Source organism: Thermobia domestica, chromosome 4, assembly GCF_964235325.1.
Source record: "Thermobia domestica chromosome 4, izTheDome1.hap1.1, whole genome shotgun sequence".
In the NCBI taxonomy this organism is placed as follows: domain Eukaryota; kingdom Metazoa; phylum Arthropoda; class Insecta; order Zygentoma; family Lepismatidae; genus Thermobia; species Thermobia domestica.
Window position 1 is genome coordinate 259,709,148 of NC_137457.1, and position 15,517 is coordinate 259,724,664.

Sequence of the window (15,517 nt, forward strand, 5' to 3'; positions counted from 1 at the left end):
AAGGCGTGAATATGTGTCAAATGAAGATGCTTAAAGAGTGTCGGTAATGTGTACAGTGTTCTACTATGTCTAAAAGTAGTTTCGTTATTTTTTTTTTGCAGTGCTCCAGTGTATACTGTAAAGAATAAAACATCATTTAAACACTTTTAGAACAGTTTCTGAGAAGGAAATTGGTACGGTAATGTTTAAAAAGTCTGCTTCGGGTGTTCGAAAAGCGTTAATTCTTAAAAATAGTGTCTAGTGTTGTATATTTGAAACATTTCTCGGCAAACACTTCGAAAACAAAGTTAATTTACATTCTGCAAACACATTTGGGACACAGTAGGAAAAAACAGCATCTAAAAGGAGGTAAATATGTGTCATCCGGGGGTGTTCAAAGGTTCAAAGAGAATAGTTAATACGTAAAGTGTCCTGACTGTGTCTAAAAATCGTTTGCAAATATTTTGGCTCCCTTTCAAGGCCACAAACTGTTGAAAAAGTAGATTTTTTTTTAAGGTATCCTATGTAGAAGAGCATATTACTTAAATAAAAATGGAATGGAAAATTATGAACAAATTACTGCAGTTTCTCGTAGTTTTCAAGGAGGCTATAATTAAATAAATTCATTTTCTGCTATTTTATCTGTCTTTATTTCTTTTAAATAGGGTGAACGGGCAACAATCTAGAACCCAACGTATGTAAGGACTTCGTGCTTTAAAGTACAACTTTTGATTTCTTAAAATATTTGTGGACAACAGATTGTTCGTCATCCAATAAAACACTGAAATTTACAAAATCCCAGTCAACTTGAACACAAACAGTAGCATCATGAAAATATATTCTCATTGTTTCCTCAACCTAATCAGTAGGTCCCGTTTCATATTGTCTCGCTACTGAAAGGGACTTTAAATTCAAAATCAACTCAACTCAGTGATTAAGCGTATTAGTATTAGTGTAGTGTAGTATAGTGTAGTAAACGCTTGCAGGGACATGGGTTTAGAAGTAAATGCAGAGAAGACTAAATACATGGAAGTGCGTCGGGACCGTAATACGGCAAATTGTGGAGGCGTTAAAATATTAAATAATGCTTTTGATAAAGTGGATACTTTCAAATATTTAGGATCAATATTAACAGACGAAAATCATATTCACGAAGAAATTAAATGTCGACTAAAAGCAGGGAATTCGTGTTACTATTCGGTTCAAAATCTCTTGTCGTCGCGAATTCTGTCGAGGAATTTGAAGCTTAAAATATATAAAACGATAATCATGCCTGTTGTTCTGTATGGTTGCGAAACATGGTCGCTTACTCTGTGGGAAGAACATAGACTGAAAGTATTTGAGAACAGGATCCTGAGAAGAATATTCGGACCCAAGAGGAACGAGAATGGGGAATGGCGGAAGCTTCATAACGAGGAACTATATAGTTTATACGGTTTACCCAACATTGTTAGGGTCGTCAAGTCTAGGAGGCTTAGGTGGGCGGGTCATGTAGCTAGAATGGAAGAAAGTAGAAACGCTTTCAAAGTCTTGACTGGTAGACCCATAGGAAAACGACCATTAGGAAGACCTAGGCGCAGATGGGAGGATAATATTAAGATGGATCTCGCAGAGATAGGAATACAAAGTAGAAACTGGATGCAATTGGCTAAGGATAGAAGTCAGTGGAGAGCTTTTGTGAACGCGGCACTGAACCTCCGGGTTCCATAGGCCATAGAGTTAGTTAGTTAGTTAGTTAGTAGTGTAGTGTAGTGTAGTATTAGTATTAGTTCAGTGTATTAGTGAGTCCCATTGCCTTACAATTTATCCTGTATTATTCCTACACAGATAGATGGAGTTGTAAATTTCAAGTAGTATTTTCTAATCAGCTTTGAGCATATACACCTTACTATAATGGTATATCACCGTGAAACTAAAACAAAAGTTTCTCAATACCAGTTCAAGTTTTTTTGGTGAAAAAAAAAAACCGGTGGAAATATTCTTTATAATGGATGCTTGACACTGTTTACGTCTTAGATTTACACATTTAACAATCAGAATTTGGAATGATACAAAAAGGAATGTCAATTTGAGATGTAATTTTATAAATTTGATTAAACAAATTCTTAGGCCAAAACTTCTCAATGAAACTATATATTTGTTTAACAGATAAATGATTATGTAGCGCGAAAATTTCACTTTACTATACTCTTTATCTATTCTCTTTCTCTTATAAAAATAATGTGCACGTAGTTCTATCATGTTTCTTACTTACGTCTTTTCAGGTGAAGAACAGGGATAACCATTCACTACTATATTGATGTAATGGCTTATAGTATTGGAATCACCCTCCCAAAGTTTTGATCACTCCCAACAAAAAATTTCTGGTGACGCGTCTGTAAGGGAAGCTATTTTCAAACTTAAAAACCTACCTCTTAATGAAAAGTCTAGCATTTTCTGTAAGAATGTTCGACATTCAGTCATTTTGACATGGTAAGCATAAGTTAGAAATGAAATGAAATCTTTGAGTTTTACGTTCCACGGTTATGCCGGTTAGGCTAAAGGAGACGGTAATTATGAGTAATGGATGAAGTGGTAGAATGAAGAAAGTGGGAGGAAACGGGAGAACCCGAAGAAAACCCACGCACACGGTAAGCATACACTGAGAGAAATGCATACTCCAGTCGGCATGTAAATGCTGTTTTTACCAGGTTACGCGCGTCACCTCATTAAGTAATGTTGTTTCATCCGTAGTACTGTCTACACCACCGTCCAGCGAAAATTTTGTATTGTAGGACCACCATTTCGAATCTAGAATTAACGCCATACCCATTCCGACGGTGGTAACTTACGTATATAATGTTGTTACCACCTTCCTACGATTGTTCCGTCCTGCTTCTTTCTAAATCTGTGACTCCCTACCTTACGAGAGTAATAGTTTTCAACACGAAACCAATCATGTGAATAAAATTATCCAATCACAGCGAGTCTAGTTCGACGCCGAACTCCAGACTTGGCATGGTGTTCTCACTTGCTGTACTTTTATACATGAAATTACATTACTTAAGGAGCGCACCCGCGTAAATACGATGTATCCACACGGAAATCCTAGTCCTTTTTTTCTCAGTGTAGGTTAGAATATTTGATTTTAGACTCTTATAGTTTGAAAGGTTATTGTAGTTTCGCTATACGAAATGAAACGCATTTGTTTTGAGAACCAACTTTGCTATCTGTTGATTTAAGTAGCTCTGCAATAGAAGAGCGATTTAAAAGCCCATAACTAAATTACTGATGCTTCAAGCTACTACTACTACCTGCCCATTACATATTTGCGAAGGTCGAAGTTATTTTATGTATATATACACATCTACAAGAGCAGCGGGGAGCGAGGTGAAGTCACCATCCGAGAATGTTCTGTTTATGTAGTGTAATGTAAGGTGGGTAAGCATAAACAGTTTCCGTCCAGGCGTTGCCGAGTGCAATTCCATTCCACCGCTTGATTCGATTCAAACAGCAAACCATACACAATACAATGGCAGGTGGGAGCCTCGTCCTGCGTTCATTCCATGCACTGGATCGACCTCGATAGCGTTTCAATTCATGTTGGTGTCCTCGTAGTAGCTGTGAGACAAGCGACTTTTTAGTCCCTGGATGGATTTGTGCGAGAGAAACGTCTGATTCTTCCTTTCTCCGCTTGACGATACGCTTGCTTGCAATAAGTCAGACCAAATGAGTTGTTAATTGGATCGTGTGCGTGCTGTGAATCTCAGAAGATTCATCTATATATTATCTCTTTTCTGTGTGGTGAGTACAAAGACAACATATAGTATACATATGAATATAATACAAATATTTTCTAGATACATTTCTTTAACTGTCAAACTAATGTCATGTAGACGAAGTCAACAGCTGATTTCAAAATGTCGGAATAGTGCTGCAACTAATAGGGAATTTGTGAACGAACATTTTTTTCTTACCACACGCAATTTAGTTAAACCATAAAACTATAGAGAATTAATAGAAATGTAGGAAATTAACAAGCATGTCTTGGTGCTCGTGATCATTGATTCGATTCCCGTTGCAGGCATTTTTTCTATATTATGTAGTGATTAGGAGCTCCTTGAATCATGAAGTAAAAAAAAAAATCTTTAAAAGGCATTGACCAAACATTACCTAAATAGAAACCTTACGGTCAGCCGTAGCCCTTCGTAGTCTGATTTTATTCCAAAAAAAATTGTCCAGCAGTGGCGGATCCAGGCCGGAGCCGCGGGGCCTAGGTCTCCCCAGCTTTTTGAGTGACAAAAATTATTTTAATCTATTATTTTTATGTTTTTGAAAGTTTATAGTAAGCTTATGATATACCTATCATAGTCTGGGTTCTGTTCCTTTCTAGATCTGCAACTGTGTTCAGGAGGGGAAAACGAAAATGTGAGGGAACTGCACGGAACAGCCGTGTACCCACGAAGGGGGTCCTCCGGTTCCGAATACTTCTTAAATCTTTTTAATATTTGTGTTTTGCCACAACCTGGAGCGCATTCACGGCCGATCCACCCGGCCCAGATCCCCTTTAACCTTAGAAACTAGACCACCATTTGTATACTTTATTACAAAAATTATAGCTGTTTTTAACAGATAAATGACTGATGTGGCCTTAAGATTTGACCTTACTCTATCTCTTCTCTTGCTTTTCTTCTAAAAACAATTAAGTTGTCTTTTTTCTCAAAATATAGGTAGAATTACTTGAAAATTACCTATCATTTACTTGGCTGTAGAGAAAGGCCAGTTCAATACTAAATAGCAGTATTGACGGCGGAGTTCATGTAGTTCGGATTCCACGTTAATCAGTAGGTCCACGTCTCCTATAGCCTCGCTGCTGAACGGGACGTTAAACTCAAAATCGACTCAACTAAATAGCTGTATTGAATTGGTATTATTCTACAGCTGAGAAAACGATAACTAATTTTCAAGTAATTCTACTTGAAGACAAAAAAATTGACAGAAGTAAATTGTTGTTACATAGTGTCTTTTCCAACAAAATTTTGTTAATGTGCGCCTGGCACTGAGATATTATTTGCTAAAAGACGTGTCCTGTCAGACCCGTAGCCAGCCCAAATCTGTAGGGGGGCGGTAGAAGTTAGGGAGGCCAGGTTACCGCTAAAGAGAATGTTTGGAGAAACATTAATTTTCATTAAAAGGGTACAATCAAAAAGAAGAATGGAAACTTTGGAAGGTATATTTGGGTGAAAAGAATGTTAAAATTGGGAGAGGGCAGAAAGATGCATTTGGCGGTAGAATGGTAAATTTGGAGGAAGAATTGTAAATTTGGGGGAAAATGGTAAATTTGGGGAGAGGAATGGTAAATTTGGGGAGAAAATAGTAATTTGGGGAAAGGAATGGTAAATTTGGGGAAAGAATGGTAAATTTGGGGGAAGAATTGTAAATTTGTGAGAATAACTGTAAACTTAGGAAGAAATGGTAAATTAAGGGAGAAGAATGGTACATTTGGGAACAAAACGGTACATTGGAGGGAAGAATGGTAAATTTGGGAACATAGCGGTAAATTTGGGAGAATGATGGTAAACTTGGGGAGAATAATAGTAAACTAACAGAGAAATGGTAAATTTGGAAAGAAGGATGATAAATTTGGGGAGAAAACGGTAAACTTGAGGGAAGAATGGTAACTTTGGAGAAAAGAAGGGGGAAATGGTAAATTTGGGGAGAAGAATTGTAAATTTGGAGAGAAAAATGGTAAATTTGGGGAAAGAATGGTAAATTTGAGGGAAAGAATGCTAAATTTGGGGAGAAGAATGATAAATTTGAGGAAATTTGGAGAGAAGAATGGTAAATTTGAGGGTAAGAATGCTAAATTTTGGGAGAAGAAAGGTAAATTTGAGGGTAACAATGATAAACTTTGGGAGAAGAATGGTAAATTTGAGGGTAAGAATGCTAAATTTGGGGAGAAGAATGGTAAATTTGGTGTGGTTGCACCCAAGCCCTGGGGACCGGATGGGCACCCCTGTGTTTCATATCACTTCAACATATGTTTCTGATTTGAATAAAATTATATCCAAAAGACAAATTTCTTTGTTTGAAATTTATTTATTTATTTAGAACCAAGGGTTGTATGAGATGATGCGTCATACTGCATTCCTGGTTGTTTTGAAGTTTAGACTCCTTTTTCTGTATTGTGACCATATGACACGGGGATCTAAAGCTTAACATGAAATCCGACCTATATCAACTACCACTGGGAATCGAACTTGGGTCCATCATTCTGAATGTGTATACGTTAACCATATATACACGGAAAAACTCGAGTGCTACAGAACTCGAGACACAATGCCACCTGGAGTATTTTTCCATGGTGTGTGCATGTGTGTGTGAAAGACCGACATATAAGAGGGATGCAATGAAATCGCGCACACTTTTTCAGTTTTATCAGTTCTATCTGATAAACCATTGACAAGCTGTCATTATGTACAGGATTACGCACCGAAAAATTAAGCAATGTTGTCAGACGGAAAATATTTTCTCTTCTGTTATGTAAATCTGTAAGAAAAGAGCAGCGGAATACCCGAACCAAGAGCCGAATTAAATTACTAGGACTGAGTTAATTTAGAAAATACAGAGGAATTAGCACATATGGATAGAGAAGCTATATACTGTATTCGAAAGAAAAAAAAACACTAGTTCGTCCGAGAAATATTACAGAGGCTGTTCAGTAAATGATTGAAAGAGAAGTTGAGTTCAGTTGTGATGGAGAAAAGTTTCTATTTATAAATGAAGAAACTAAGATTATCGTCCTAGCTTGTGCGAGTAACATTAGGTACGAACAATGATAACATTTACTGTACATAGTCATAGTGTATGTAATAAAACTATGTACTAAATGTCTGTACAAAATTTCAAGCATCTATCTTGAATAGTAGGGGCGGAAAAAATATCAATAATCCTCACAATGTCCCAGATTACCGTAAAAGACCCCCTATTTATCCTAGGATCATAGTTCGTCCATCATTCTCTTCAGAACAGAACTGCCTTTCAAACGGTACCATTCGCATATGTCCATCATGTTTGACTTTTTTTTTTTTAACCTTTTTGCCCCTCTGGATCTCCCTTGTGATAACACAGAGATCTAAAAAAATCTGATAAATACTACTCGGTGGACTGAATGTTTGTGCAAAATTTTAATCTTCTAGGTGCTAAAATAAGCCCGCCAAAAAATAATGAAAATAGGCCTAACATTTTTTTTTAAAGTTATGACGTCATCACCTTCTATTTCTCAACGCAGGAAGACGTGAAAACCATACGTAATGTGTTCTACAATGCCTCTAGACTTGAAAAAAAAAAAGAAATAAAAAGCTTTATTAGTTCTTTTTTAATCGAATAATGAAGATGCTACTTTAGTATCTAAAAATAGGTGCTAGAACTCCATAGGGTTAAAGGTGATACATGTTCAGGGTATGAGAAGAAAATTTTAACATTTGGATTGTAAATTTGGAGATATCACGACTTCTTGTATCTACTGATCAAATTATATTTAGTTAATCCTCAATATGATATGAATTTTATTTCTAATTTCTGTTTCTATCCTAGTCAGAAGGAAAAACCTTGTTTGCGCACAGATTTTAAATCTACCATTGTAGCAACGTTTGATAAAAATCTGTGTTTAGAAAGGCCTACAGATTTGTGCGCAATTCGGGATCTATAGTGTGGGCAATCCAGTTGCTCCCTATAAGAGAAGTCACAAATACATACACATTCTTTGATACACCCATACATAAAATACTTGAAATAAAATAACATTTATGCTCATTACATAACTTGATTAATTTCAACAAATACAGTACTCTAGTATTTTATGTAAATACAGTAAAGCTATAGTGTGTGAGTAAGGAAATCTAATACATTTTGACGTGCATTTCGAAGAACTGAGCTTGTAAAATTCAGGAGAGGACAATTGCCTCTCCGGGGTCCGGCCATAGATACATAACGTATGATCTTTATCAGTGATCGAGACACTAGCCATGCTCACAGGATTACGTGTTATTTGCCACGACTCGATTTTGGTGTTGTTATCTCTGGCTTATTTTATATCACAATCATGAAGATTTATACAAAATCTACTCATAAGCTAAGTGTTGCCAGATGGTCATATTATAACAATCAAATCTATTATACAGTGTGTTTGAAAAACAACTCCATAGTTTTAATGTGTCCTAGAATCTGTACAAAGTGACATACACTATTCTAGTTTCTGGTGTTTGATTCATCAATTCTCCAAGTTTGGCTCCTTTGCAGTTGGCAGGTCTGCTTGACCTTGAGACGGTACCAGTGCTGTTTTTTTTCCACTGTTTCCTCAGTTCAGTCCAGGCAGGCGTGTAATGCAGAGCAACTCAGCAACAATGTGTACTCCGCAACAGTAAGCGCAGTATGTTATTTGGCTTGTGAAAACTGAGTCAGTTATAACAACGTAATTTTAGACGTCAGTATGGTGGTGAACCACTTAAAGCAAAAACTATCCGTCATTAGCTAAAGTCTTTCAAGGAAACCGGTAGAGCTTTAAAAGCAAAATCACCAGGTAGACCGAGAACTTCTGAAGATGTTGTTAAACAGATCCGTGTTTCTTGTGTTCGGAGCCCGAAGAAGTAATTGGCCAGACGTTGTCTACAATTAGGAGTGCCTAAAGGTACTGTGTATAATGGCACCTCACCTCATTACAGTAACCATGTGCTTGCGGCTCTTAACACTCCTTTTCCAGGAAGGTGGATAGGCAGGGCTGGCCCAATACCTTGGCCACCAGGAAGCCTAGACTTAGCCCCACTGGACTTTTTCTTTCGGGGCCACATAAAAAATGTTGTGTACAGTGAAAAGATCAGAGACATCAATCATTTACGGGAAAGAATCATCGCGGCGGTTGGGACAGTTACACCTGAAATGTTGGTGAATACGTGGCGAGAAATGGAATATCGTCTCGACGTGAGCAGGGCCACAAATGGATCCCACGTTGAAGTCTACCAACATTAAACAAAACTTAAAGGTACAGTATTCTCTTTCATGATATGTACTCATTGATGTAAGTTTTTATTCATTTCCCAATTAAACTTATACTTAAAACTAGGGAGTTCTTTTTCAAACACCCTGTATTTATAAACAGAATACATACAATACAAACTGTTCCAAGCACGTTATTGGATTATTGCGTTATTAACGTCACAGTTAAATTTATTCAAGGCGAGTTCAAGCACTCGATATAATAATTTGTTTGCTTAGAAACTCTCCACATGTATTCTCAAAATTGATATGGCGTACAATTTGTTGTGTTCGACTGTGTAGCTAACATTAAACCTAAGTATATCATCAGAACTACCCATAAGGGGGGTAATCCCGACAAACGTTGAACCAAATCTTCCGCAGGGGAGGGGGCAATATATTTTTTTAACATTTCATAACCTTTCTAGAGACCAAATTAAACAAAATTAGATTTAAATATAATGATTTAGCTATCTTTTAAATAAATTTGGTGAGAGGAGGGAAATTTAGTCTATTGGTAATACAAAAATTTAGTGACTTTTCTATTGTTACTTGGCTAGTTTCAAGCCCACAGAAAGAGCCCCCTAGTGGCTAAGCGGTTAGCGTACGCGCCTTTGGCATGGGAGATTCGGGTTCGATTCTCAGCGGAAGTTCATGTGATTCGGATTCTACGATGCTGAATGGGACTCTAAAACTGAAAATCAAGCCAATCCCACAGAGATTATTAAAATACAAGGGTCGGCAATCCCTCCATAGCCTTTCTGAAACAAGGTGGAATGTGTACGAATTGGAGTGGATTTGAGTTAAGCATCCCATTCAGCAGCAGACTATGAGACGTGGGACTACAGCTTAACATTCTTTCCGATCCACATGAGTTTCCACCGGTAATCGAACCCGGGTCTCCCACACCAAAGGTGCATACTTTATCCACATAGCCACAAGGGAGAGCTGTGTACGATTTGAGACAATAAATCTTATGACAGAAGTAAACGGACAGATTACGTTTCTCTAAGTTAGAACCATTAATTTTTCTCGGACGTTTGAAGGTAAAATTTAGACAAGTTGAATAGAGCAATCGAAAGATAACTCATTTGATACTGAACCACTTCCAGAAGAAACCAAAGAAGAACGATTTAAAATATTTGGTGTAATCGTACACAAGATCATATCTCAGGTGGATTTTCGGTGTGCAGAAATGAGAAATATTTGCCCAACTTTTCAGGCAGTTCTAAGAGTCAACACTTTGAATGACAGTGACGCAATCAATAAATTAATTACAATTTATTCTGATGACTTTAGTTATACAGTATGATCTAGACTTTCAATAGTTCAACGTTCTCTGTTCTACAGGCTTCCTAAATTATACAACGAAATGTCACATACGCCCATAGACTTATTTAATTCTGAAGCTGCATGTAACTCTGCACTACGACGTCATTTAGTGGATAAACATTACTCAGCTATTGTAAACCTTCCGGTTATCATTTACATAGTTATTTTGTTGTTGCTATTATTGCTACTGTCATTCTTCTTCTTATTATTATTATTATTATTGTATTGTGTTTCACCTCTAGATATGTTAGATATTCCAGTATAAACTAGCGTTCAGCTGTATCTGGAATTATGTTCGTAAATAAATAAATAAATAAGTAAATAATTTTCTCAAATAGAAACGTGTATAAGTCAGTCTGTGTGCAGCTATTTTCTCGGATCTTCACAATGAAATTTATAAATTGAAGTTATATTTGTGTCTGCATAATGTTTTCTGTCAGCAGTGAGTCATGAGACCTGTCATGCCCCAAAGGCGAGAATGTTATCCTCTTGTTCCAGAGGATCAAAAACAGAGGTGTCTGGCAACCCTTCCTTTTACTTCAGATATGTCTGAATTTTCACGATAACGAGAGAGTTGGAGTGGGTCAGTGGGTCAAGTGGGTCAAGTTTTCTGAGTGGGTCAGTGGGTCAACAGCATGTGACCCACTGTGACCCACAACCCACCGTGACCCACTGCGACCCACCACCCACCATGACCCACTGTGACCCACCACCCACCGTGACCCACTGTGACCCACCACCCACCGTGACCCACTGCGACCCACCGACTCAGTATGGTCTACCGACCCTCTCTGCTCACTGCATTGTAGACAATATCTTCTGAAGACTTTTAAATTTGTCTTGTTTTACTTTCAAGACCTTCATTTCCCTTTCTTTTCCACTTGTTTCTGTCTACCTACCTGAGGTGAGTATATCTAACCAAGTGAAAAAAGAACTTCAGGCACTTTTGGATATTGATATTTTTAATTGTAATAATAGAAATAGGACTTACACTACAACTTGGCTTTCGAGACGTGTGAGTTTTTAGAGCTAACTACTGGAAAAAAAAATACATTTTTGAATCACTGTAATATATAAAAAAAATGCATGTAACTGTGTGTGCCTGATCATCACGGTCAAATTGCCAAGTCAAATGAAATTACTTTTGGTATATAGTTCGGCCTTAATCCAAATTGGGATGTAATATTGCTTTTATTATAATGCATAATATCCTAAGGAGGTAGTGAGGATTCAAATTTTTGCGAAAAAAAAAAATGAGTATCTCGCAACCCGTTAAACTTACGGAGCTGAAATTCAGTGTATTAACTCTTTATTGAAAATAAACAGAATGTGTCCTAGCATTTTTAAAATTCTCCTTTATGTGGGGGAGGGGCACTTTTCTATATATGGAAAATTGGTAGTGAGTTGGTTTGTAAAAATTAGGGATGGGCACGAGCGAGTTCGAGCGAGTTTTCTTTGAAACTCGACTCGACTCGAAACAGACATGTTTGAACTCGACTCGAGAACTCGGCTCGAAAAATTTCCTCCAACTCGACTCGAATTTGGTTCGAGTTTCGAGTTGAACCAAATCGAGCCTAATCGTGTGTGTAGTTCAAGTACTCTCTTCAACTATTATACATACACAATACAATTATTATCAATGACACTACTTCTTCTTCTTCTTCTTCTTCTTCTACTTCTTCTTCTTCTTCTTCTTCTTCTTCTTATTATTATTATTATTATTATTATTATTATTATTATTATTATTATTATTATTATTAATTTCAGCACGCAAAGTGTCACACACGTAAATATTTTCGTGAAAGCAGAGAAATGAACTTGTTTTTCCGATTGCCTTTGTAAATAGCTGTGCGATTCTTCCTGTTATTTGAGGAGTGTCTGCAAATTTTGACTACCATAGCTTTGCTCAAATAAATGACACACTGCCGCAGAAAAGTAATATTGTTCTTCTCCTATTTTTATTGCCTCCTATAAAAAAGGAAAGAGCTTAAAACTATTCAGTAAAGAAAAGTCTGAATCTCTGTACGGAGGGACCTCTGATTACAGATTCCGTTTGGTGGTAACTTGTTTACTTGCAGATATCAGGGCTGTTGAACAATAAACCACACGTGTTCAGTTGCAGTCCAGTCTAAATCTGTAAGAACGTTTGCCTCCAATGAATAAGATAAAAGAGAATTTCCGGCCATACAAAATATGAAGAAGCGAAGTCATCACTTTATTTACCATGATGTGTGTGTGGGGGGGGGCGGTAGCTCAGTAGTAGAGCGTTCACCTCCGGTGCTTGGGATCCCTAGTTCGGTCACATTTCGCGCCGTGTGGACTTTGTGGTGGACAAACACCGTGCTCGTGGGTTTTCTCGGGATTCTCCCGTTTCCTCACACTTTCTTCATTCCACCATTTCACTCATGTCTCATCATCACCGTCTCCTTTAGCCTAACCGGCAAAACCGTGAGACATAAAACTTAAAGATTCATTTCGTTTTTACCATGATACGAGAGGATTTAGCGAACATCATGATAATTGTCACTTCTGGTAAAATTAAGTTATTAGGTGGACCGGATTGGTATTAAACCACAAGGGAAACTTGTTTGGTATGTGTCATTGTATCGAATTGCATAGGAATGATGAACTTTCTTTTCATACTTACTCGAAAGTCAGAAAATGTGGCATACAATTATGTTTCCACGAGCTGCCCATATTATACAAATAACAACATTGTTATCCGGAATAGGCTTTTTATAATATTGGTAATAATAATAATAATAATAATAATAATAATAATAATATTAATAATAATAATAATAATAATAATAATAATAATAATAATAATAATAATAATAATAATAATAATAATAATAATAATAATAATAATAATAATATGTAGAAACTAGATGACGATTATTCTTCTCGCAAGAAATTCTAAATATGAGGAATTTAAAAATACCATAGGAAAATTATAAAGCTAAAGAGAATATAGGAATATTACTAAAGAGTATTATGAAGATAATTTAAAGTTAAGTATGATTTCTTTTGTCACTAGAATTCTTTATAATGATTGATACTAACAGAAAAACAGACTAATAAACCAAGCCTATGATAAGATATTCAGAAAAGTGATCAATTTTGAATTATCCCTTTTATTAATCATTCATAATGGGAGCCATTTCAACACAGCTATACACAGTCACATATATAAAGACAAGGAGATTTAATGTTGATAATTATGGTTGGAGGGGTTATTCGAGATATATATGATAAAATATTGGAAAATATGGTAAATTTTATGTATTAATTAATTAATTACGAGTATTCATAACGTGAGAGCTGCTTCAACACGGCTATAGCATAAAGGTGTATACCAGGAGATAAATTGATGCCCATATCAATTTGATTAAAGAGGGGTTACATGAGACACATCATGTATAGGCCTATATCCATCTTAGAATACCCCGGCAACCCTGTTTCTTTTTCTGTTCTGGAGTTAGCAGATATCTGAATCACCGCGGTGCTCCGCCCGTATTTAGGGTTGTCAACGGATCGAGTGGCTCGGCTCACAGCTCATTTACTATCGAGCCGAACCGAGAAATGAACCGAGTCAACACCTCACCTAACCGAGACGGCAAAAACCGATGGCTCACCAGGGCCGAACCGAACCGATTCGGTGGCTCATCCCGAACGAGTCGGCTCAGGCCATCGGCTCAATTGAGCCGAGCCGATGGCTCATTCCAACCGAGTTTGCTCAGTTGAACCGAGCCGAGCCCGTTGACATCACTACTCGGGTTGGGCTTCTGCTTAGGTTCAGAAATACGACCGTGCAGGTCTCATCCTTGATGGTAAAAACTACAGTATATACATATATTGGTGCTCACCGACATTTGAGGCTGTCCTTTTATTTAAAAAAAAAATCTATTGTGCTCTCGTTATCGAGACGAGATGAGATGCAAGCAGTGTCCCCTCTCGTGAGCAACACTAAAAGTATTCCACAGTACGGCTTACATTTCTCATGGCTTTCGCTTTACAGTTTAATCAGGCCATGATTTCAAATCGAGCTAAAACGAGCTAAACGAGCGAGCCATGTACCAAACTTGACTCGACTCGAAACTCGATCTCAAAAACAGTAACTCAGCTCGAAACTCGACTCGAGAAAACAACCTTTCACACGGCTCGAAACTAGACTCGAATTCGATGATCGAAAACGATCGATGTTATTTAAGAAAAAAATCAGAAACAAAAAATACAGTGCTTGGCTTCATATATCCATTGCTTTCTGTTATAATAATTGCTGAAGCTTATGTTTATTATATGGAGCGCTTACAGCACAGGGCAATCAACCCATAAAGTTGTGAGAAAAATAGGCATAAAATTTGTACTGTAAGCTTAATTACACGGAAATTTGAAGTTTGGATTGTACGCATAATTGTATGGAAAATTTTACACGTTTTTCCTTTATGTTGGTCTACTTACTTTGATTTGGAACTGAAATTTCATTCTTTTTTCCACTGAAAAGTATTGATAATTCAACAAGAAAATAATTATATTATGATAATTTAATTGAAATTTATCGTAATTTGGCACATGGCAAACAGCAGTGTGGTAATTGAAGGGGAAGGAGGGAAATTCCCATTCACCTCTGAACAATTTCCAGGAACATCGTTCCCTTTTGCTTTCTAGACGGGGAGGAAACTTGGTAATGGTATCAAACCTTCATGTGTAACTACAAAAATTAAATTTATAAACAAATAAGAAATCATCAGTTTATCAGGCTTTAATTGATAATTTATTCACAAGATTCCCTATCAAAGGTGTGGTAGATGAAGTTTCTGTTCTATATGAGTCGACATTGCCAACTGACATGGTCGATATGGAAAAGATGTATGGTGATGGAGAGATGATACTTCTTGCTGAGTATTTCAAACCTGACCAAGAAAAATCATTATCAGACTTGAGTCTAACAAGTAGATTGTCGATGAGAAGTTTCAGAAATCGGGTAGAAGTATTATCAATTTCCACGACAGAGTGCAAACGGGGATTTCTCCTTATGAATTTACAGATGACATATTAGAAATAGACTAAGTGCTCAAACATTGTCTAACTTGTTGCTCATCAATGTTAATGACCCACCGCTAGACAAGCTCGAAATAGACGAGCTAGTTATTTCTTGGCTGAAGGATGGACATCATTCCGCTGCGGACGA

General features: G+C 36.9%; 1 protein-coding gene across 1 annotated transcript in view; it reads left to right on the forward strand.

Annotated features, from left to right (window-relative positions):
• Positions 1–3,434: 3,434 nt before the first annotated feature.
• Positions 3,435–15,517, forward strand: part of LOC145684025 (uncharacterized) — a 134,522-nt gene continuing 122,439 nt past the window's right edge. The window contains exon 1 of the mRNA XM_081755842.1: positions 3,435–3,762. The gene's annotated coding sequence lies outside the window, so the exon portion shown is untranslated. The remainder of the gene's footprint in view (positions 3,763–15,517) is intronic.